The 25879-nt window shown below is 38.4% G+C and overlaps 1 gene segment (V, D, J or C); it reads right to left on the reverse strand.

The window, feature by feature from the left end:
- The window catches only part of LOC309844790 (T-cell receptor gamma chain C region 5/10-13-like), a 102211-nt gene extending 76544 nt beyond the window's left edge, over positions 1–25667 (reverse strand). Inside the window, exons 1-3 of the C gene segment in view lie at positions 25314–25667; positions 24917–25218; positions 5304–5367 (exon numbers count right to left, since the gene is read on the reverse strand).
- Positions 25668–25879: the final 212 nt, after the last annotated feature.

Here is a 25879-nt window from a genome sequence, read left to right on the forward strand (position 1 = left end):
TTACATCTTGCTTATAGTACAAATAGTATTTTGATTATTGTAATAGAAGACATTGTATTTTTCCTCAACCATACATTTTGGTTTTTAATTTAAAAAGCATGTTATATAAAGCAAGATTTATTTTTCAAACTACTTGGTATTCCCATAATTTTTGCCCCTACTCAATACATTAAAGAATCTTATTTTCATCTTATGAAGTTTGGTTTCTGTTAGGAATACTTCTGATTCATCATAGCAAAGAACTTGATAGCCCAGTCATGAGCTTGGGAAAATCTGGATGGTAAGACATTCTGCCTACCTCCTGTCATTTTTCTTTATCTAGGGTCCTGGGGTTTCATTCTTTTCAGGTTAGAAGGTGCCTTGAACTTCCATAACTTTTTCAATGTGATAGTTAATTGAGCATTAAGTAATATTCTTCATTTGTTATGGATTCTGCCTATGTTTTATGGAATTTCTATTACGTATTTTTTTCAACATTCCTCTTTTTAGGATTTTATTTATTTTAGAGAGAGAGAGAGAGAGTGGTGGGGAGAGAGCAGGAATCCTGAGCAGACTCCACACTCAGCCTGGAGTCCAACACAGAGCTCAGGGCTCAATTCAACTACCATGAGATCATGACCAGTTGCTTTATAGAAGGCTCACCTAGGTGCCCCTCACTATTCTTTATTAAAATTATTAAGAGTGTTTTTTATGGCCACAATCATTTAATTGATTTACAAAATAGAAATCAGTTTAAAAATAAATAATTTTGTCTAATACATTTATATTATTCATAATCAGAAAAATTTTCAGGTAAATTGCCTGAGTTTATATATTTGATGAATATAAAGCTGTAAGAATTATATATAAATTAACCAAATGCAATGACATTTTCAATTAAGTATGGTACTTTGAATCTGCATATTAATACTAATTCAAAATTCCTTTATTTTATTCTTCTCATTTTATTAAAAAATACTTAAAGCTATTTCTTATGTAAATATGACATTCAAATTGATGACATTTCTATGTATATTTAAAAGTAGTAAAAAAAATAGTAACTGTATTTCTAAATATATTCCTAAGTATTTTCTAAATAAAATTTAAAATTTTAGGTGTTTTTCTGCTAAATACCAGTATGAAGCCCATGTTTGTGTTAGACATGATACCATAAGATAAAGAATTAAAATTTATGTAGCTACAACTACTTAAAAATAAAAAAAAATTCAAATTTCATTTTTATGCCAAGTGAGGGAAAAGTCCATTAAGCAAATACCTCTAAATTCAGGTTATTTGGTATATCAGTGGACAGTAAGGTAATTTTCCACTAGAGTGGTTAGAAGTAGAGCCAAATGCTCTGGAGAATTTCTGCTCTGTCAGTATGATTGGTTACAAACCACTCTCCATACTGGATACAATTCTCCATACCAGATGCAATTCTCCCTCTAGGTTTAAAATGGGGCAACATCTATGCAGCACCTGTTATGTGTTATGTGCCAAGTACCTTATTTACAGTCTCTCATTTAATTTTCATATGCCCCTGCTCACACATCCTGTTATCCAATCTTTTGGATTAGGAAGCTGAGACCAGAAAATAATCACCCAAGTTCACAAAAGCAACAAGTGGTGGAGTTGGAGCTCAGGTCAGTCTGAGTCCAACATCCAGACTCTCTGACAACACCCTTTCACCATCAGAGTAAACAATGTGTCAACTCACACAAGTTATCTGATCAAATTTGTTCCTGAGTCAAATTCTTTCAAGATAATTATGCATGTTCTGCATGAGCACTTCATGCAAATCCACTTGGACACAAGGTCAGATGCTTTAACAGTGTAGTCTATGCCGACCTTTACCAGAAGGACTGGTATAAAAATCTCTCCTAAGATTTCCACAACTGAACATGCTACGAAAATGAGACACTATAATTATAATTAACATTACCATACTTATTAGCAATTTGTTTGTGATTATTGTTACTCCAACATGACATTTTATTCTCATGGGACAGAAATTTCCCTTACTAACGGGAATGCAGTATTGGGGGATAACAGGTGGACCTATGTCATGTTAGATTGCTAGACTGTCACCTGCCTGACCAGGTCTGCTGAAGGTCACCATCTGTGAATGACATTAAATGTCATCGTGCCCACAGTAAAAATGCAGTGGAAGCATTGAAATGTGTTTGTTAAAGATCACTTCTTCCATTTTGTAAAATGTATGTGGAAGGAAATGCCCACTCTTTGACTTCGCATTCCTGCTAAAGGATCATGCATTGAAGTCTTTTTTTCTCATTTTGTGGTGGGGAAAACAACATGTTTGAAAATTTGGTGTGTTTCATTTTTTTCAGTTAATAAAAAGTATCTACTCTAATACATGTTTCTCCTACCTTTGAACATAAAATTGTACCCTACGCTTTGTACTAGATAATCACAGGCCTTTTTTCTACTTCCTTTAATGCTTTTGATCTTCTATTTTTATTTCATTGCCGAACTGTACTTACATGTTTTATTTTAGGCCTTCTCAAATAGATTTTGTAAATAGACAGTATAAATAAATGAGAAATAGTTTGCATATTAATGCTTGTTTCTGTTTCTGCCTGGAGCCTGATAGTTTAGTGAGGTCTACCTTGAAGTTGACATGAAAAAGAAGAGACACTACATCAAAAACTAAGCAAGTACTGTATGGTGACTAACATAATAATTAAAAAAAAAAAAAAGAAAAGAAAAATGGGAGAAGATGTTTGCAAATCCCACTCTGTGATATAAGTACAAAACATTCAGAATTCAGGGATGCCTGGGTGGCTCAGTTGGTTAAGCAGCTGCCTTCAGCTCAGGTCATGATCCCAGCGTCCTGGGATCGAGTCCCACATTGGGCTCCTTGCTCAGCAGGGAGCCTGCTTCTCCCTCTGCCTCTGCCTGCCATTCTGTCTGCCTGTGCTCGCTCTCTCCCCCTCTCTCTCTCTGATAAATAAATAAAATCTTTAAAAAAAAAAAAAAAAAGCTTTAAAAAACATTCAGAATTCAAACACACCGAAATGCCAGAGCATAAGCAGAAGCTTTCATCCCCAATATTATTCCTCATAAAACAGCGGTTGCTTTATGTTTCAGTTTGGGCAACTTCTCATCTTAAAAAATGGTTTTCTAATACTCTACTTTGATTAAACAATGTACTTGGACATGATATCAACCTAAAAAAAAAAAAAAACTAAATTAAAACTAGTTTAGAGGTAGTACCAGTAAAAAAAAAAAAAAAAAAAAAAAAAAAAAAATTAAGAAGTTTCATAGGGATTTGGAAAATATTACCTGGTACTAAATATACCTGGGACTCTATACTATATACTTACATTGTTCATATACATAATGACAGAATAAATGAAAAAACGCTTTTATTTTCTAAGTGGATAAATGTCTCTTTCAATTAAATATCCAATGCTCTCATCATAAAGGTACCCCCAAACTTACATTCCGACCCTATGATGACTCAGAAATATGTTCTATTGTATACATTTTAGAAGCGTGTGAACAATCTGAACACAATTTTTATAGAAACTTCAGGCACAAAAAGCAGTATTTCTCAGGTGATATTTGTAATAACATAATTTTAATTTATAAGCATAATCCAATGAAGATATAAACTATTTAAAGTGAATACTTGAAGGATGCTTGGGTGGCTCTGTCTGTTAAGTGTCATGACTAAGGTCATATCCCAGAGTCCTGGGATAGAACACCCTTCCTTGGGATCCCTCATCATTTGGAGTCTGCTTCTCCTTCTCTGTCTGCTCGCTCCCCAGCTCCTGTGTGCTCTCTCTCATGTGTGCATGCTCTCTCTCTCAAATGAATAAAAAATACAACATTTTATGAGAAAAGTGGACATTTGATTTTATGTTCAGTAGTATAATTTTATATATTCAATTATAAAACCTCTCCCTTATTTACATCCAGATGTTTTCACTGGAAACGGAGAGATCAGCTAAGGTTGAGGCTAACAATATATGAGGTACTGCTAACTACATTCTGCTTATTTTAGAAACATGCAACAATGAGTCTTAGAAATTGAAAGTATTCTGCAAATACTGTCCAATTGTTCCAAAGTGTCCTGTGAACTTGATCAAAATTAATACATTTTTCTATACTCCTGATTTAAGAAGAACTCCACTGGGTGATAACTGGAATTTGTAGGACTGACTTTTGTAATGATGGATCATGTCCCAACTTATGCAATAGATATTTTCATATTTAATTTCATTTAGTTCCACAACATCTACTTGAGATGGTGGCTACATTGACAGAATGGATGGAAATAGCAAATGTTAACAGAATATCTGTCATTATAAATCTTTAACATTTTATTTTTTTTTCTCTTTTCCAATTTTTCCCTAATGGGCATATATTTTTAAAACTTTATAACTTTAAGAAAGTGATAATCAATAAATCTAAATTTATTTGCTAAAGAATGATTATATAGATAGAGATAGATCCTGACTCACAGTCCACATTTTTCTCTGCACCACAATGTCCCCAAAAAAGAGCTTTTACAACCTTCTGAATTATCTCTGTGTCACCATTATTTAATTAGATTGTAAAGTTTATATTGTAGTCAATTGGGAAAAAAACAGGACTAGAATGTTGCTTTTCAATTTATGAATTCACATGCACCTATGCTGACAACACAAAAATGCCAGAATATATCATTCCTTTCATTTTTCCAAAGTTTCACTAGCCCTATGAAAATTCTTTGGAAACAATCAACTAGATCCTGTAGGGTAGACACATCCGTGTGAGAGATTCTCCCTTATCCAGGCAAAATTTTATCTCTAAGTCTAATGAAGGATGAAAAAATTTACTAGGCTGAATTTGGAAAAACCAAACCTAGCTTATGACATTCTTGGATATGTTTATGCAGTTAAATATGTCAATACCTGATATGAATTGCCTTCAGACAGAAATGCAAGTTTATCAATTTTTGTTCATTCCTTTCCTTTGGTTATTTTTCGAATCTAATAAATAAGATATACAAAATTCTTTACAAATCTCTCAACACAGAAATCCCTAAGGGATTAACGCCTCTACCCCTTAGGAACTCATATGCTCTAGCTAGTTAGCTCCTTGTTAATGTCCTCCAAGCTAGATCAGGCACATCTACCCCCAGGACTGGGACAGAGTCAACAACCTCTCCTAGTAACCCACTGCTACTTATGACCAAATTCAGACCAATCCTAGAACTCAGAGTCAGCACCAACACCTAGCCTGCTGCTCCCTACCTCCCACCCACATCACCTATGTCCTCTCTATACCTTATAGGAAAGAATTTAAAAATATCTTACCTGTAACCCTGAGCAATGTGCCAGGACCAAACACTTTTTTGTACCACGAGCCACCCCAGGTACACTGTCTGAAAAGCTTTTACAGAAAACTTCCTGTGTGCCTCCTTTGAAATGTCCCCGTATTCTTTCAATATTTCTATAAATATATATATAAGTAAACACTGCTAACATTCAATAAAGATGAATCTCAAGCAAACTCACATTACATATAAACTTAGTCAAGAATGGATGACCTGACCCCTCTTCTGCCTGGACAGCTTGGGTCTGTCTTTCCCATCTGAATCACACACATTGGAGAGTCTGATTTTACCTTTAGTCACCATGTTTCTGAAACTTCTAAATATTTTTTCTTAAAAGGTTTTCATGTATCATATCAGTTCTTTTCCTAGAGTGTAATTTATAGTTACTATTTCTGTGATTTTAACAAGAATAAAGATAGAAATAATATTAAGAAATAAATATTTAAAAATTAAAGAAATTTTAAGTTAATATTTAAAAATTTAATATATGAATATATATTAATTTAATTTTAAATTAAATTAAATTAATATATGAATATTTTATATATGTATATATATATATATATATATATATATATATATATATATTTTTTTTTTTTTCTCTACACACTGAGGAGTGGTTATCTGGCTTGAGTATAAATTAAATTCTTTCCAGAATTTAGCCTTCACTGATACAAGAACAGATGAGTTATTAAAGAGTGAGAAATATTAACCCATTTACTGCTGAAAAACTGTTCTTTGAACTTCAGATTGCCCTAACAAGTTCAAAGATATTGATTTAAAACCGTGAGCTGCTCATCAGAAGATCTTAATTTGGTTTGGTCTTTTTGCTGCTTTCCCAGCAGGAGTACAAAGGCAGTCTGAGTTCTGCAGCTGAGTCCTACATATAGTACAACTGCTCCTGTTCTTCTACCAGCTTCCATAGTCCAAGCAGATTTGATGCACATGCAGAAAGATTGAAAGGAATAGTGTCAAAAGGACTTGTCCCTTTATAAAAAATACCCTAAGCGTCACATTGTGAGAATTTAATAAATGCATTTTCAACATGACTTACTTGATGTCTTGGGAGGAAGAGAAGCAATTTTAGTGCCATGATTAGAAACAGAAGCATTGTTTTCTGCATGAGGAGTCACACAAATTTTGAGCTATCACTATTACACATTCAACTGCATAGTCTATTTAAAAGGTCAGATTACAAAAGACTATATATTCAGAATACATTTATGGCTTAAAGTTTCTCATAGCGTATAATGGTTAGACCATGCAGTAAGGAACAAACAAGTATCTATTGGGTCCCAAACTTTGCCATAGTAACTAGTCATGTGAATGTAGAAAAATAACTGAATCTCTAAGCCTCAGTTTCCTATCAGTGAAATTGCAATAAGAAGATCCCCTGTATAATTCTCTTAAGGATTGAGACAAGACACAGAAACAAGGCAGTATGGTGTCTGACTCTCACTAAATATTAGTTAATAGTATTATTGTCTTTAATTGCATGGTTTAGGGCGCCGTTATCAAATTTTCCACTAAAAAAATGTAGATTTTATAAACAATAAGTATTTATTATATACATTAAGAAAGCAAAGGAGTTCCTGAATCTGACATTTTATGTGTCTGGCAATCACAGGCCAAAATACATGGAGCTCCATCAAGTAGCATTCTAGTATACTTATCCACTAGCTACAAGCTTTTTGAGTGTTGTGACCGGGCTTGGGCACCCTTTAACCTCTAGTGTCAAGCATAGAAACTGTCTTCAATAAATGAACAAACAAGGATGTAAAACCATGCTGACAGCTTCTTTCCATGGGCTCTGGAGATGAAATGGTTTTCTGAGCTCACAAATTCCATTAAACTAGATCATGTCTAGGCAATATTACAAAAGCCATGAGAGCACAGATTTTGACTAAATTCAGCCTACCCACTAAGAAACTAGAGTAATAACATTATGTTGATTTATTGATGATCTATAATTATACACTGGAAGAGTTAAATTTTTTGCTCTGCTCTTTAAGATGAGATCAAAACCAATCATCTGGGCTTTGCAGATTATTAGAGAAAGGAACACTATTCATTAAGAAAGGAGCACTGTTAAGACTATAGGTATTTCATCAGAGTGTCTCACTTAAAAGGCCACCTACATAAAAAACATCTTGAACAAATAACTTACACAAATATGTCACAGGCAAGGTCTCAGAATCATTTTAATTTCAAGCCTGCATCTATAGTTTTGTGAGTGTATTTTCTACAAGTAGAATTACAATATGCTTTTAAGCAAGAAAGTAAATAAACCATTCACAAAGTAGTTTTATTTCCATATATCAGGACATTTTGTGGCGATATATGGAAACATTTTTTAGCTGCAAAATTACTCTCTAAGTGCTAAGTTGATTCTACATGTTTTTTCTAAAAAGCATCTATCAGTATTTTATACATAGTACCTAAAAATAACAAAGTTACTTACCAGGATAAGTTTTTGTAAGCTTAGTTCCTTCTATAAATATCTTGATCCAGACTGGTTAACGGTTACCACACTGGTTAGAGCTTCTACAGAAATGTAAGCCTTCCCCTGAGGTTCATGTCAGGGTCAGAAGGTAGAAACCTTGTACTGACAGTTTGGTCTTTTGAGGTCATTAAAAGTTCTTGAATATAGGCTTCACGGCATCTGATATTTTATAAGTTTTCCTCAGACTAGTTAATCTAAATATCTGCTTTGATGGAGGCAACAATCATGGAAAATGCTCATAGAAAATAGAAATGAAGAAAGCAAATAAAAAGGAAGAGAAAGGAGGGAGGGAGGAAAGGAGAGAGAGAAAGAAAGAGTGAGAGAAAGGAAGGAAGGAAGAGAGAAAGAGAGAATGAAAGGGAAGGAGGGAAAGAGAAAGAAAGTGAAATAAGAAAGGAAGAAAGAAAGAAAGAAAAAGAAAATAAAGATAAGGACCAAGAGTCAACCAATGACTTTTCTAAATTACCAGAAACAGTGTTCAGAGAATTAAGAGGATTTGATTTTCAGGTGTTCCAGTGTGTGAAACTGCTCAGAGATGCCTCAACGGAAATCTCTTCTGTTCCCACAAACACCGGCCTACTGTGTCAGCAGTTTACAGCTATATTTCTGGAGGGGACAGACTTCACTAACTGAAAAAGCTAACATGTCAACAGAAATATACTTGAGAAATGTGGACGATGGTCTCCATTTTTTAGTAAGCCACTTTTACCATTCAGCAACACAAAGCTTTACCAAGGAAAGCAAAAGGAGAAAATACTTCTGTGACGGTAATATTTTCCCGGAACAAAGGGAAAAAATTGTAGAATTCTATCTCCCACAGAAAAACAGATTCTTTATTAAAACTGAAATTAGAAAACAAACCCTCTCTTATATTGAAAGAAGAAGCTTCTTGGAAGCCATTCTGGGATCTTTGGAAATATACCTGCAACCTTGTCTCTGTGGATAACTAGCTTTGAACAAGGCATTTGCCCTTCCTGGTTTCCCACATCCCATTTGCTGTGTGAGCATTAAGCTGTGTATGTGCAAAAGGCCCTTCCTGTTCCAACAGCTTATGAAGCTGTGATTAAAAGCCAGAAAGGGTCTGCTGTGGCTGCTCAAGTGAGAAAGGAGTTGAGGGTTAGTAATGGAGAAGGTTTCCTTAAAGATCCATTCTAACTCTGTGACACTGCGAGATCCCAGCATGCACAATAATAGCTGGGGGGGGGGGGACTTCCTCAGACTTAATGACCTTAAGGTTATCAAGGAAAAGACTCTTATTTGAACTCAAACTGGAAATGGGCTTGTGTCATTTATAATCCTGGAAGAGCTATCCAGGATTAATTTCAGCAGTTCTCCTTTTTGTTGGTACCACTGCCAAAAGGGCTCTCCAAGGACCATAGAAAGCCTGCATCATAAATATGTGCATGCTTCTGTCTGCTGTTCTGGCAAAGGGAACTTGATCCTGAGAAATTCTCATTTTACGATCTTCATTTGAAAAGCAAAAAAGAGAAATCAGAGGCAATTGCATAAATTAACAATGGACATGAAAACAGTGAACCAAAGAGACAGGAGTGTAGTCAACCTACAAATCAAGCTGGAGACACATGTCCATTTATGGGGTTGGCGTTGCCCTGGAGTAGTCAGAATTTTCTCCAGGATGGGCATATATCAGGACTGTGGAGGTGGTAGCAAGCTTGTCCTTTAGAGGCCAATGAAACCAATGAACGTTTTAAAACCAATGAAAGACCTTGACGGTAAGATATGTCTCAGTGGCATTTTACTATGTTCCTGGCATAGAAAACTCTCAGATCCCAGGTGACTGCACCAAAACACCCCTGATACAATAACTCAATGTTATCTTCCTTTTGGGGACAACACTTTCACTTTTTTTCCTTTAGGTTTTACTTCAAACCCACCTATCCTTGAACTCTTTTTCTCTATGAGTTATGGAGAAGTATAAGTCTATCAGAAAAACAGAAGAAAAGACCTATTACTGTATATAATAACAATGACATAATAATCCCACAATGTTATGCAGGACTTTATGCATTTTATATACTTTATAAAATAAACTTTATACATAACTTTATACATTTTATAGATCAGTAGTCTGAAGAAAATTCACAAATTTGGAAGAATTTGAACAATTATTATAGTTACTACTTAGGTGTTATGATATGACAACACTGTTGTGAATAAGAAAAATTGTGGAGGAAAAAAATCCTTTGTTTTACTACCCTGGACTCTCTTCCTGTTCACAATTCTTGGCTTTCCTAAAGAAAGCAAACTTTACTGTTGTTTGGAGGTCAATGTAAGTTGTGACATTTAAAGAGTCCCTGAGTTTCTGTGTTAGCTGAGCTGGGTCAGTGAAGCAGTTCAGTTGTAATGGGAAAGGACCCTGTGATGTGTTGACCCTGTGCTAGACCTGTCCTGTATGTCATGTTCTTCAGTCCCTGACAACCCCAGGAGAAAGACTGAGTAACATTCCTGTATTGTGGCAGTTCAGTGGCTGAGCAAGAATTCAAACAAGTTCTCTGGCACTCGAAAGGCTTTGTAACATCCATCATTCATTCATTCATTCATTCATTATATAATATTGTACACACTGGGAGGGCTCCTTCCTGGGAAACTTCTTGTAGATGGAGAAACAGAAAAAATTCGCATGTCCAAAAGCCACCTAGTCCCCACAGAAGTAAGGATAAAAATAAAGTGACTTTGGGTCACTCAGGCTTAAGTAGTCAGGAGTAGGCTGGATTTGAAGTTTGTTGTTGTTATGTTATAAGGGTTTGAATTTGTTCTTATCAGAGTCCAGACACCTAGAAGTCCTCTAGTTGTATTTTGTCTTTGTCTCTTTACCCATCTTTGAGTCCTCTCCTTGTTCTGCTCCCCAGAAAGAATCTGTTTCTCGAAGCTCTCTGAGCTCTGTCCCACTGCGACTTTTGCCCAAGGTTTGCTAATGTGGTGGTGAAAGGTCAGGGAAGCAGACATTCTCTGATATTTTTACTAAGTCCCAATTTTAAGCAGATACGGTGAAACTGGGTCTTAAAGACATGGCCTTCACAAGTATTCCTGCCTCTTTTCCAGAGGTGGAACATTTTCAATCCTTGTCTCCCTCCCCCATCTGCAGGAAGTTCCTACCAACTTCAAGCTGTGGTTGGATGCCCGCTCTTGAGTAGATGAAAACGTGTTACTTTTGGACAGAGGGGAGATCTTCTGGGCAAAGTTTCAGTGATTGCCTCCTTTGCCTTCCTTCAACTGCCATGGGATTCCACCAGGGCCTTCCTCTGCAATGAAGTCACTTTTGTCTATGGTGGGTAGATTAGGTCTGGATGGACCAGCTCTTGTTCCCCTCCTGCAGCACCAAGGGAAGCTTTCTCTGGATTGTCCCTGATCTTCCATGTAAGAATTTCGTGCGGTTCTGGAGAAGACACAAAAATACCCATTATACATTCCTAAGGTTCACACTCTTCCTCCAGCCTATGGAGCTTTTATTATTGCATTAACAAATTCTACGTGAATCATCTGATCAGGTGAATGTGTTTGACAACATCTGTCCAAGGTGAGCCAAGGCTCACCTCCTGTTTCTCCCTACAAGTGTCTGTCTCCAGTTTTTCTAAAATTCATATATCCTGACCTCAATTCCCTGAATGACTCAAACAAATTATTGTTTCATTCCTACTTTTTTGAATATTATTGTAAAATTGTAGCAGTGCCATTTTCATCTCTCTACATCTCTGACCTCAGGTGGCTCCTGTGCCATATATTTTGTTTTGTTGTTGTTTTTCTATTTTCCTTCCATTAAAAGTCTAAAAAGCCTGGGCACCTGGGTGTTTCAGTCAGTTAATCCTTCTGCTCAGGACATGATCCCAGTGTCCGGGGGTTAAGTCCAGCATTGCCCCCATCTGCCTCTGCCTCTCTCTCTCCTTTTTATTCTCCTTGCATTTTGCTTGTTTTATTAATGGCATTGGTTATTTTTATGAAGAACATTGACCTATCATTTTGTAGAGTGTCTTATATTTTGAAATTAAAAAAAATATTTCCTCAAAAATACTTTTCTTAAAGATAAATAATAAATTAAAATAAAATTCATATAAGTAACTTTCAGGTGATTTTAGCCTAAATTCTACTATTTGTCTTTTCCATTGTTAAATTGGGTTTATTTCCTTACTGAGTTGTGACATTTCTCTTAGTACTCTTGATGAGGGAGCAGGAGGCTGGCTGAAGACAAAGCAAAAGCTGGCACCTTGTACCCCCTCTCCATTAGCTTCCCTGGGTAATGTGTGTGACATTCCTCAGGCACCCCTGACTGCCATCAGTGAGAAACAAATAGTTAACTTTGCAGAGATCACAAAACTGCAAGACAGGAATCTCCCAACTATCTTGATGTTAAGGACTTGCTAAAAGACAACAATGGTCTTCTGGCACCTTGTAGGCCCTCTTTAGCATATGAAAGCTCCCTTGAAACCTCCCTTCCCCTCACATTACCCCAACCACAAGGTACTTAACCTGCCTTCTCTCACAACCTGGGCAGCAGCTCTTCCTGCCCAGGGGTCATTCATGGAGTAAATTTTGTCAATATTTTCTCTTATTTCATCTTGAATTTTAGTTATAGTTACAAACTCATTTCATCACACTTTGTTGCACAGGAAGGGTCATCAAATGTTCTCTGCAGGATCTGATAACAAGTATTTTATTTAGTTTTTTGGCCTAAGGTCTCTGTTTTGAGTCCTCACATCTACCATTGTAACACAAAAGCAGTCATAGACAGTTAGGAAATAAATAGGCATGGAAGCATTCCATAAATTTCAGCAGGTGTTCTATTTGTTTTACTAAAAATTAAATAAGAAAAGAGTAAGTTAGAGGTTTTGTTTCATATTTTGTTAAATTATGTTCAAATATGCCATAATAATCCACATAAGCAATGTAAAACCTGAATATAGAGAGCATTAGATATGCTCCAAGCACTTGGAAGAAGTTTGTGTGTATAATTTAAGTTACCGCCCTAAACAGTTTCTTCAGTTAAATATGATTATATTTTCAATTTTCAAGTGAGGAAAATAAAATCAATGATATTTTAAGCAATTTATCTAGAGTAAGTATGGGCAGGACGGATATGTCACAAATGGTCATTGAGGAAACACTGAGAAATAGGGAAACAAAATAAAAATAAATGTCACTCACAGTATATTATTCTAGGGCAAGGATTGATAAATATGTTCAATAGAGGGCCAAATGGTCAATAATTCAGGCTTTCTGGGTCTCTGTTGCAACTCCTCAACTCTGCCTTTGTAGTGCAAAGCAGCTGTAGACAATTCCTAACCACAGGGTCAAGGCTTTGTTTCAATAAAGGTTTACAAAACTTGGGCTTGCCTGGCAGGGGAGCCTTTGCAGACCCCCTCTTCTATGGTAAATATTGTTGTCATTATGGTTAATTGTAGATTTTTAGTTTTTCTTTTCTTTTTTTTTTTTTTTTTAGAAAGAGAGCTGTAACGGTATTAGATGGGAAAATAAAAATATACAGCAATTTTAAGTGTTATATATACAATAATATTTTACATTTTTATATAAATAATGTCATTATTAAATACAAAAACAAACAAAAAAATATTGACAACATTAGTGCTGAAAATACTGACTCTACCTTTGCCCTCCATCTTGATCAAGTCCTCTCCTGGGGCGACATGTTCTGGGTCTCTTGGAGCTTAACATTCACACTTAAGAAATGCCCAAATCTGAGGAAACTTGCACTGACCCTCACTGAATTTTTAAATTTCATGCATAATTCTTCTAAAAACAGGTTTTCAGTGTCTACATAGTATCTTGTCATTTCAATGCCACGTAAATAAGGCTGTCCTTTTGATGAGGGAGTAGGAGGCTGGCTGAGGACAGAGCAAAAGCTGGTGCCTCACACCCCCCCTCTCTACCTGCTCCCCTCTGTTATATGTGTGGCATTCCTCAGGCACCCCTGACTGCCATAAAATGATAAATAGTTAACTTGCAGAGATCACAATCCTGCAGGACAGGAATCTCCCTTGCTCTACAGATGTCCTAGAGATCTACAAACAGGGAGGTTACCTTATCAATAGCACAAATTTTCAGAGGCAAATAACTCTCAGTTCCTCAAGCCCTAATGTCTCCCTCCCCATCATAAACGAAACCAGAGGAGGATGATGTAGAAGGGAATGTAAATGAGAGCAGGATCATAACACCCCACCAAGAATCTCCCAACTATCTGGATGTTAATGCCTGACCTAAAGAGGACATTGATCAGTCCATAAAGTCAAGGCTCCCCCACCCCACCTTGTAGGCCCTCTTTAACATATGAAAACTGTTGAAACCTCCCATAGCTTCCCCTCACCTTCCCCCAACTGCAAGGTATATAACCTGCCATCCCTCTCAACCCAGGGCAGCAGCTCTTCCTGCCCATGGGTCCTGTCCCCGTGCTTTAATAAACCACCATTTTGCACCAAAGATGTCTCAAGAATTCTTTCTTGGTCATCAGCTCTGGACCTCAGCCCACCGAACCTCACCTAGGTTCTAGAACTTCATCCCTTTCACTCCTATTCATCATTGTAGCGTTTCATGGATGTCCTGTGCTGAAAAGTCACAGTGGCTCCATCACCCCATGTGGGCAATTCAATACATTAATGTACTGCTCTTCTGAGGAATAAATAAAATAATCTTTGTAAAATATTCAAAATAGATACTCTGAAAAGCTTAATCCCTTTTTTCTTTCACTTCTTTCTTGAAAGAGTTCATTGTTCTCTAACTCCATATTTCATTCAGGGGGTCTTCTGACCTTTTTTCTGTAGCTGTTGTAGGAGACAGGAGAGGCCTGGGTGAGACCTAGGCCCTCAGATTCATTCTCCTGGAACCCACCCCAGTCAAGAATCATGATGTGCAGGGTATGGAACACGAAGATTCTCAGTTTGCCCATGAGAAGGTTCTGACACTGCTGGGTTAGGAATTCATTTTGCATGAAGTACAGAAGTACATGGCCTCATAACTTCATAACATCTCTGCCTTTGATAGCACCACCTGATTATTAGAAGGAGAAAGAATGAAGATGTTGTCATGATCTCAGGGAACCATAGGTAAACTGTGCATGGTAACTATGTGGTCAGATATCCAATAACCACAAGTATCAAGTTTTTCTGAAGTAAAGAACTTTCCTCTGCATTTGAAAGTGACTCTAAGGAGATGGGGGAGGAGGCTTTGTAATTTCACACATTGCTTGTGTGTATAACTATATTGATGGAGACCATCCCGCTACTAACTACAGAATTTTATTCTCAACCATGATTTTTAATCTTAGTAATTTGTGAAAGACCTTCACCATCTTTTCTTGACAAATAAAAGGAGCATATATTATCCTTTTTAATCATCTGATCTGTATTCAGGATTTTTATTTTGCTTGCAGAATCCTGGAGAAAAATTCTTATAGGTGTTTCCACCATGTTGGAGGTGCCTGATGTACTCAGGACATGTTCCAATGGCATAGTGCTCCTTTTATCCTAGTATTGACCCTGAATGTGGAGTGAGGTGTTGCTTCTACCTCTGTGGCATGGGATTTATACCTTGGTGTCTTCTATAACTAAGACAACTGCCATTTACATAGGGATATAATAATTAGTGGATTCCTTCAATATGGCCATAGGATGGTAATAAAAGCATGGAATTTTTATGTTTCAAATATCATTCTACCTCCAAAAACTGCAATGCCCATGAATAAAATTGGAAAGTAATAATAAATACTTATGTAGTCTCTATATGCCTTTACTGTCTTCTTTGAATCATTTAGGTACTAGAAATCTCTCTCTACTGTGCATTACCAGACAATGGGTTTTCCTTGGTACTTTTCACTGTATTTTCCAGGTTCCCTAACAGTCTAATTTAGGGGGATAATTTAGTGGGATTTCCTCGTATTGTCCTGCAAACTGCTTACATTTGTACAATAATTGTCAACCTCATATGGGCTCACCGTGTGAACAAAATCTAAGATGTTTTCCTGCCAACCTCAGGAAATACAACAGAGAGAGAGACTCAGGCTGGGCACCCAGCTGTGCAGCCTCTGTGGTTGCCCATATTGAGAAGGATGTGGGTGGGTTAGACCTGAAGATGGTTCTTGTGCAGCTTCTCTTAGAAACTCTGATGCTGTGGGTCCTAATCCAGCTGCCACAGAAGTACATGGCCTCATCTTGTTTCCTTAGGAAATTCATTTTCAAGGTTGAAGTGGAAGTTTGTTGTTCTTCCCACTTAAGTGATCCTAGGTAAGATGTGTTGAGACAAATGTGAGATATCCTATCCCTGATCTTGCTTCAGTCAGTACCAATAGATGACTTCTTTGTTAATGTCCTCAGTGGTAACCATGCAAGATATACGGGCACACTCATCTCTTGCTCTGGAAATTGATATTGTGTGTTGCTCAAACTTTACCTGCCCAAAGCCAACTACAAGCAAAGATAAATTCCCAAGAAAAAATTATATGGAAGAAAAGCAACAATAAATATTTTCCTGAGTTTCTTCTGTAGACTGAAGTTCCTGGGGGACAATTCATAGGCCTGGGAGACAAGAAAATGAATGCTTTCAGCTGTGGCATCTAGTTGGCTGGGCTGGCTCCCCTGTGATAGGGTAAGAAGTGAGGTTCCTGTTACAGAACTCCTCAGGTCAGAGGCTGAAGGGTGGGACTGCTTCAAGTTTCTCAGAAGAAGTGGTGGCTTAGATATTTCTGTGGGTTGTTCCTGATCTGTCCCAGATGTGAGCGGGTCTGGGGCATCCTGTGTCCCCGTGTAAGTGGGCTCCCAATCTGGAAAGAAATTCCTGCTAAATGGATCTTTTTGGGGTGTGGCTGGATTATTCTTACACCTACTCAACCATTCCCCTGCAATTTCATACTGCAGAACCTTGCTCAGAAGCATGAGGATAAGCATTTATATAGAAAAGTCAATTGATGGTTTATTGGCATTTTATTTATTCTCTGAAGACAGCTAATCTCTGCATTTGTGTTGTAACACATTGGAAAGATTTGTGTCACTCAATGTTCAATATTAATCTGCCTCTGCTGTTGGGGACAATGTAGGGTTCCTTGTATTGTCCTGCAGTGTAGAAGTGGTTTAGTTCAATAATCAAGAGACACCAATTGATCTGGTTCACTGCCTCTCTCTGCCACCTCACCCTGTACTAGCTGTGTGACCTGGACGAGTCACTAACCCCTTAGTACTTCAGTGACCTCAGGAGTCAGACGTTCTTGCTAATACTGCAACAGAACATTTCCCTGATCTGTGTTACACGAGTAACATGTGCTGAAATGTGAGAACATGGAGAGAGAACTCACCCATACCCTCCCTCCCTAGGACCCTGGGATCATGACCTGAGACGAAGGATGACACAACCAACTAAGCCACCCAGGCTCCCCAAACTTCTAATAATTATAAGAAACATTACATTACATTTCTTTGCCTTCTCATCCAGATGGAAATGGTCCAGGAGTATGACTCAGGAGCCCAGAAGAAGAAGAAAGTGAATACTTTCTTCTTGGCAGATGATACCCATCTGCCAGGCTGTGTCCTACAGAAGCAGGCAGGATAGTGGGTGCCTGGTGGCTGGATGCCTCCTGCCTTAGTGTCAGGAGGGCATGGCCTGAAATGGGGAGGATGAAAAAAGTGGTTGATGAGGTCGATTGCTGGCCCTTTAGTGCTGGCCGCAGACTTGTAGCGAATGGGGGCACTGTGTTTTGTAGGCTTCTTGCTGCTGTGCTCATCTCAAAATAAGACTGGTGGTATCTGGAGAACTGTTGACATAAATGTGAAGGGACTATGAAAGAATCTTGATTTCTGTGGAAATGAGAATTGTTTCTACTTGCGAGGAGCTATTTAATAAAAATACTTTCTCAATATAATATTTTAAAATATTGCATGTTTAATAAATACTAACTTTCAGAAGAGGAAATATTTAGGGCACCTGGCTGGCTGAGTTGGTAAGTGTCTGACTCTTGATTTTGACTCAGATCTCAGAGTCTTAAGACTGAGCTACACATTGGGCTTGTGCTGAGTGTGGAGCTTGCTTAAGATTCTCTCTCCCTCTGCCTCTCCCCACCTCTCTAAAAAGTGAGCTAATACTTAGGGAGTATTTTTTATTCTTGAAGTTTCATTCTAGATGTCCTTATCCTTGTCCATCCTCATAACAATTACATCATATGGATGCTTGTAAGTTTTCATTCCATGGAACAGGACAGCGAGGGTCAGAGGAGTGACAATTGAATCAAGGAAATTCACAAAGCTGCTACTTAGGACATGTGTTTAAATATCATCCTTGATGAAACAGAAAAAAAGACAAAGATGAAGATTAAAAAATTCCCTTGAGCATCTCACCAGGAGCAAAAACTCTCTCCATTATGGTCTCTGGACTTCTCGATTTCTTCTTTGAAGATACATGGACATAAATGTTGTTTTGTGGGCTACAAATTCCTTGATGAGTCACAGGTGCAATATACACAGGGTTTTTCAATCTTCTTCTTTCAGTTCACGTCATATTCTGAGCAACTCACCACATCACTGAAGCATTTCTTCATGTCACTTAGGAGTTGCCTGAATCTCTGCAAATTTCTTAATCTCTTTCTGCCTCAAAAATCCTCATCTGAAAAAAGATGTGATAGCTATCCTATCACAGAACTTAGTGTACATTAAATAACTAAGAGCCTTTCAGCCTAATAACTGCTAGTCTAGGTTCTGAAATACAGTAAACTTTTGATAATAATTACATATGTTTTCTACTATTATCATTCCACAAATTCAATATCCCCATACTGTCAATCATTATTATTTACACAAAATTTTCATGTGAAAAATCTTTGGTGACCCCTTTGGAGTACTATCCTTGAAAATCAGTCACATATTATTAGTACTTTATGTTTATGCATTTATTTTTCCATATTCCTGTTTTCCTCCATCTTTTCTTCAGCAAAGCTTTTTAGCTTGCCTTTTATGATTTCCATATGGTTTTCTCTAAATGTATGCATGTCTTAAAACTTGAAACAGTTCTGCCTAAAACTTGTGTGTGGCTTTGTCACATACCATGTGGAGTTGATGTGAACTCGGGCTTGAGTCCTGCCTGAGGAGAAAAGAGAGGAAGAAGCCAGGATGGCTGAGTTTTCCTCCTGAGGCAGCTGTTCTATTTTCCCTCCTTTCTGATAAATACCATTTTTGAAGTGATCCATACTGGGTAGTTGAATGTTGTGGAGGTGGAGGACGGTAGACCAGAAGGTCAATGGCCTACAACTAAGAAGACTGACTCTTTCTATGTAGGAAGTTTCATCCTGGAATGAAAAGTACTAGGAGACAGAAGGAAGGCACCCACGGTCACTGTGGAGAGAGGTCCCCTGGTCCACCATGGCTGCTAAGCATTTCCTTACAGTCCCTGTGTCTGTATTTGTGTTTATGGCTGTGTGTATCTATCTGTGTGTGTGTGCATGGATGAGTGTGCAAATGCATTTGCATTGCTTTCTGTCCTGTGTGTTTGTGCATATGTGTGTCTCAGTGCATGTGTTGTATTAAGAGGTAGCAGTTGTGTGAATATGTTAATTGGGGGAGCCCACACTTTCTACCTGACTATAGCTTAAGGAAGGCTGAGGAACAGTATCTGACATTTTTCCTTCCTATAGTGAGAACAAGTTCATTCTTTCACTCAGATTCATAAGGTGTGGTATTTCCTGGACATAGACGAGGGTTTCAGATGCTAGGAGCCTAGAAGGGAGATAAATGGTTATTTCAGAAACATACATGGAAAAATGTGCTTTCTTATTTCAAACAGAAGTAAATAAAGGCAGAATTTATCTTTTATTTATCTTTTTAAATACTTTCAAAAATAGAGATTTTGTTTTCTTTATTTTTCATAACTTTAATAGCTTTCAATATTGAAGGCATTTTATACATAATAGGTGAACACATTGGCTCCATTATCTTATTTAATCTTCAAAAAGCCTACTAAGTTGGTGACTTTATTTTTGGTTCCATATTTTATATGAAAAATGGAGGCTTTGGTCACACCAGTAATTTTATCAAAGGTCTGACATGAGTAAGTGGCAGAGCAATAATTTGTACCAGACGATCTATATCTAGAACCCACAATCTTAAATAAGATATTTTATTTCTGGACACCTGGGTGACTCAGTGGGTTAAGGCCTCTGTCTTTGGCTCAGGTCATGATCCCAGAGTCCTGGGATCAAGCTCTGCACTGGGTGTGTGTGTCTGTGTGTCTGCTCAGCAGGGAGCCTGCTTCCTCCTCTCTCTCTGCCTGCCTCTCTGCATACTTGTGATCTCTGTCAAATAAATAAATAAATAAAATCCTTTAAAATAAAGATATTTTATTTCTTCCATATGTACTTTTAATATATAATATATCATATACCACTATGTAATAAAAATATGCATGTATATGTACATAAGTATGCATGTATTTACAGAGGGGTCTATATATTTCTCTTAATGTACCAAAATGCGTGCTTAGGATTCATTACAGGAAATACTCTCAATGTGCTTCCTCAATAATTCTTCCTGGGATTCACTGATTCACAGATTGATTCAGCAAGTGTGTATGGAGGCTGCACTAGAGACAAGGCTTGCACAGACCTTGGGAAGGTCACAGACACAGAGAAAAAGGTCCTATTTGGGAGCACTTGTATCCCAGAAGCACTGGTCTTCATCTTCCTTCATTTGGCATCACACCTGGATCTCATTGTCATGTCTATGTCCTCAGTCCTGTGCCCTCTCTCCATTTCAAGCCCCTTCTCATGTCCCTGAACCATAGATATCCCCTGGAAATCTCAGGAAAAGAACTGATATGTCCTGACTCTAAGGCAGAAGCTCTCCACAGCAGGCAATCAGGTCAATGGGAAGTTGTAGCAGGAAGCCTGGCATCCTGAAGGCACAGCTGGTGACTGTTTCTTTTCCCCTTGATTCTAGGACTGGGGTACCTGTCAGGGAGTACAGGGTGGAGGCTGAGGCTGAGGCAGAGACTGGGGCTAGGTTGTCCTGTGGAAATAATGAGAGTCCAGAACTGAAGAGAGGTTCCTGGGGCTGACTGTCGGGCTCCTGGAATACTTTGTACATTTGCACGTGGCTTCATCTACTGTGTTCTCTAAAGTATAAAAAGGAATTTCAGTAGAGGGGACAGGATGTCTCAGTGCTGCCTATTTCCTGTTCTCATCGCATGTGTTGTAAGTGACCAAATATATCTGATACATCAGATACCCAAAGGCTGATTCTTTTTTTTTTTTTTTTTTTTTTGGTACCAATATATCACTTATTTTTGGTAGGTACAGCATTGAGTAATTATCCTTTTTTCTACTGTGGATATAGATATAGATATAGATATTTCTGTATCATTTTGGCTACTAACTGGAAAGAGAGAGAGAGTGAGACAGAGATATAGACACAGATATGGAGATATAGACAGATATGGAGACAGACACTGACAGATACGCAGAAACAGGTATGTCTAGCATAGATAGAAATATTGCAAACGGGAGTGTAGGAAGACTTTTCTAAATTAATTGTCCCAATTATTTCATGGTAAGGAGTAGAGACAGATGTGAAATTTAAAAGAAGTACTGATGATAATTCTGAGTCCTCCTCTAGGCTGAAAGTTTAGTTCTTGGATTTCTCATCTCTTAATCTCAAAGCAGTTACTGGGGAGGGAGCATCTCCTCCACAGAAGACAACTGGAGATGTTCCAGCTGATCTACTCTGACTCCACACTCTGGGACCCATGGGGTCTATGCAAACACTGACTTTTGTTGTTGTTGCTGTTTTACTGTATTGCTTATGATGGTCATTTTTTCTCAAGACTTTAAATTATAAAATTTGGTTCCTAGAGTCAAACAATAGTATTTTCATTTGTTCTTTGACAATACTTTTTTGTAAATTAGTTTATTTTTTTAGAGTCAGAAACCTTACAGGTTAATTTTTTAAAACGTGGTATCTTTTTGTCTACATAACTCTATGTAGTTACTACCTTCTGAACAGTCTCCTACCGTAAAATTTTCCTTTTTTCAGTAAATAAAACAGGCCACAGCCTTTGCAGAATAATTAGAAAAGGTCACTTTTGCTCCAGGTTGACACAGCCCTGATTAGGGTATAGGATGTAGGGTGAGCATGGGATGGGTTTTGGCTCCCATGGTGTCCCCTCACTTAGGCACATATGAGCAGGGCACACTGGTAACACAAAACAGAGGCTGCAACTCTGGGTTTGCTACCGGGGAAGGAAGTGTCATTATTGTTGATAACATATACATGTCATTTCTTCCTCATTCTGATTTTGGAGGGAGGTGCTAACCTTACCAATTGAAAATAGTTTCCTCTGGTTTGGAACTGCTTCTTTCAAGTTAGGACAATCTCCTTTTGCACATTGCTCGTCGTTTCTGTTTCTCTGTCCATCCCCTGCTCATTCTCATGATGACATCACTATGCCCTGCCTGTCTTTAAGATTGGTCTCTTCATCAGAATCGCCTTGTGCAACAACCAGCCCTGAACCCACCACTACTGACTCACACCATGCCATGGGATGTAGAGTTAAAACTCTGTAGCTTCTGTTCTTATTGAAGCATCAATTCTTTCTGCCATGAAATATGAACATTTGCAGGATTTTTACAGTGATCATGAGATTTCCTCCAGAGACTGACCATCAAACATATTATCTGGCAGCTAAATAGATGAATTCCATTTTGTTCATTGCCAGCACCTTCAGAATGAGCTTTTCACAACTACTGAAAATTTCTGAACAGCTTACTTATCTCTGAGATAATCATACCATTTCACAAAATAGTCTATAACTAGGAATGCAAGTCAATGGGAAATTATTTCAAACCAGACACTTAGGACAGGGTTAGTGACATCTGTGGGGGGTACATTGATATCCATCAGAGTCCCTTTTCTCTATCTTCTGATACTAAGGCATTATACAGCTAGATGTGTATAAACTGCTTAATACAATGCCTACCTAGTACATAAGGAGTCTTCATTAAAAAAATAGCTATCATTAACATCTTATCTGGAACATTATGTTTCTTAAGTTTCATAAAGAGCTTGAATCTTTTTCTTTGAATGAACAAAGGAAAGAATCAAAGAAATTTATTGACCTATGGATTATAAATACTGGTTCTACCACTTCCAGAATAAAACTAGATTTTTGGTAACTGATTGGTAACTTCAATATAAAAGTTAAAAAAAATCAAAGGGGCAAAACTCAGTAGATAGGAATGATCAGTTTGAGATCAAATATTTAAATTTTAACTCATCCATGACAGAACGTTAGATGAAGGAAGGACAGAAAAGATACATCAATTATAACCAATGTGAGAAGTTGGATTTTCATTAACATTATGAAAGTGGCAGGCATTTCTCGACTTTCTTTTTGTAAGAGTTAGGATTGGTTCACTACGGTACACGTGTTTATTGTATTAAAGAACACTGAATTGAATTCATCATAATACTGGTTCATAAATCCCTGTAATCATTTATTGACACAGAGTTAGAGGTCTCTTTACTTTTTGCTACTTAGGTGGTGATGACTTACCTAATAACTCAACACATACCTCAGAATGCCTCATTTAACTGAAGACCAAAAGCATTAAAAATAATCTATATGTTCCTCTCTATTAAGCTAGTCAACTAAAAAAGCACAACATTTAATGATAATTTCTCAGTACTTGTCCAGTTTCCTGTTTTCTTACTGAGGGAACGGGGCACAACCTGTTCTGTTAAAGATGGGACTTTGGTGGCTTTGTGGAATGTAAAATGAAAGGAACTAGATAAAATCTCCCAACTCTGCAATTTGTTTTATTTATTTTGGGGCAAATATAACCCAGTTATTTGACTACTACTTGATTTTTATTCTTTTGCTCCTCCACGTGGACAGTGGTCCTCTCCTTACCTTGCCCTGGCATTAGGAGGTGGACCTTCAGGGACTGCACAGATGGTTTTCCTTATTCTCTGGTTGCTGTCTGGGAACAGCCAGTTGGAGCATCAGGAAGAGACTGGGAAGTGGAAGAAAGTGAGGTCTAGGTTCCCTCCCTGTAGGGGGCCTGCATTCTCACAGGGGCCAACATATAGTGCCAACTCCCGCCATACCCAAAGGTTAATGCTCAGGAACAAGAGGTGCATGTGGAGAAGTCTTTCCCTTTTATACCACTTAACCCATTGGAGGGATTTGTTTCTTTTCCCCAGGGTCCACGTGCTTAGAAAGCTAGTGTCAAAGAAGAAGCGCTTTTGTCAGGAGACATGGTGATGGATTTTTTGAGCTTCAGTTTCCATTCGCCAACTTTCCATTTGAAAATAGGACAAAGATTCCCATGACTGTTTCCACAAAGGTCCTGGGGCACAGAGCAATGGGGGTGGGGGCACAATATAGCACAATATTTTATTCCCACATTCTTCTTTGGAGATGGCCAGAATTTTCAATCGCCAGCCTGTCATAACTCCGTTCAGTAGAAATAAAGATAAGTCACAATATGAGACTCATTTTCTAGCATTGCATTTAAAAAAGTTAAAGAAACAAATAAAATTCTAGAATTATTTTATTTATTTCCAAAGCAGGATTTCCCCATTTCTAAATTGAGGATAGTAGCATTCATTTCAAGGGCAATTTCATTATTATAACATGTAATTAATATAGAAATTATTAAGAAGGTATTTTATCTTTTTTTTTTATAGTCTCCGGAACATGGCTTGTATGTTACACAAGCAGCCCATCTCAGGTTGAACTAGCTATATTTCCGGTGCTCAGGGGTCACATGTGGCTACTGGCTAGTGGTCACTGCATTGAACAGCACAGATTCTGCTCCAAATGCTTCAGAAATGCTGCGCTGGACGAACTTCAGACTGGACAGCTCCCTGGGTTTGTGCCCACCTGCTCACCAGGGTCTCCTTAGTTTCCAGGTTTCTGTGCAGTGCACCAATGGAGAGGGAAGGGGGCATTAGCGAGAGTCGGGGTGCTGAGAGCTGACCCCAGGACATCCCAGAGACCCAGAGTCATCGGAATGTGCCAGTCTTCAGTGCCCTGGGAGACAGAGACCTTTTTGCTCAGGGACCTGGTCAGAGCACAGGGCTGTGGTATGCCCAGGCAGCACAGTAGTACATGCCTTCGTCGCTTTTCTCTAGTTTCAGCAGTGACAGAGTGCAGCTGTAGCTATCCCTGCCCTTATTGGCATTGACTTTGTCCGCTTTCAGGACAAAATCCCGTTGTACAAGGGATGTGGACATGTCTAGGTAGAGGAGCCTCTTCGGTGCCGTACCCTCCTGGTGGCGGTACCAGTGGATGTACTTGACCCAGGCATCCACTTTGCAATCCAGAGGAGTTGAACTGCCCACGCGTGCCACCAACAAAGCAGTCTGACTCAGCTTGAGCCCTGCTCCACCACCTGCCAGGGGAGAGGGAAACAGCTGTGAGACAGTGATGGACAGGAACCTCAGGGTATCCCCTGTCCTCTGCACCGGGGAACAAGTCAGGACTTACCAGGAAACAGGAGAGCACACAGGAGGGCAAGGGGACCCAGCATGGTTCTGTCTCCCATAGGGTGGAAAGAAACCCTGGGTGACCTTCTGGCTGCACCTGCTGGGAAGAGACTGTCTGGGAGTGTTGCAGAAGGCAGGTGAAGACCTGAGCGTCTGTTTCCCAGAGGCACCTGCAGTTACTAGTGAGAAAGAGGCTGGGAGGAGAGAGGGAGGGGCCAGAGGTCTGGGACAGGTCTGACCACAAGGCAGGAGGGAACATCAATGGTTAGGCTGCTCAGAATCACTGAGGACTGTTGGTGCAAGAAGGGCACCAGTGATATAACAGCAATCCTTGATTGGACCTAAGCACCACACTAACTGGTTTCTGCTTATTGTTTGACCAAATATTGAAAGTCACCCTTGAGATGAATGCTACTACCCTCAATTTAGAACCGGGGAAATCCACGTGACATTTTAAGTAAGTCTTCTGAGGCTGCATTTTATGGAACACCTTCCGAGGTGGGGATGTGAGCCGGGTCTGACTGGAGACAAATCTCAAGCCTCGAATGGCCACTCAGTACTCAACAG

Source organism: Mustela nivalis (genome assembly GCF_964662115.1).
Source record: "Mustela nivalis genome assembly, chromosome: 12".
NCBI classification, from domain to species: domain Eukaryota; kingdom Metazoa; phylum Chordata; class Mammalia; order Carnivora; family Mustelidae; genus Mustela; species Mustela nivalis.